This window comes from Nestor notabilis, unplaced genomic scaffold (genome assembly GCF_000696875.1).
Source record: "Nestor notabilis isolate BGI_N333 unplaced genomic scaffold, ASM69687v1 scaffold18118, whole genome shotgun sequence".
NCBI lineage: Eukaryota > Metazoa > Chordata > Aves > Psittaciformes > Psittacidae > Nestor > Nestor notabilis.
This window is the reverse complement of record NW_009940851.1, coordinates 1-390: the sequence shown is the minus strand read 5'-3', so window position 1 is coordinate 390 and position 390 is coordinate 1.

Sequence of the window (390 nt, the reverse complement as noted above, 5' to 3'; positions counted from 1 at the left end):
TGTTGCGGTGGGGATTTGGGTTTGGCAAAGCTTTCCAAGCCGACCTCGTGCTGGCGGGTGCATCCTGGGGAGAAATCAATGCAGGGCTTCATTTCCTTGATGAGGAGGATGGGTCCTGCCTGCCCCGCCAGGCTCTCGTCTGCAGCACAAAGCACCGCTTGTGCCTCTTGGTTGGCAGGGAGGGGAAAAAGCAGCCTGGGGAGGGATGGAGCAGCATCGTGCTGCTCCCCTGCGGCACTGCCCTGTCCAGCTCTGCGCAGGGACGGTGTGAGCAGGTCTCCATCCCTGGGGAGGGTGGGTGTCCCCATTGCATGTGGGGATCCTGCTCAGCCTCTGGATGCCTCGGGGTGAGCCCTGAGCTGCCACCTCGCTCTTGGCCCTGGTGGCTCC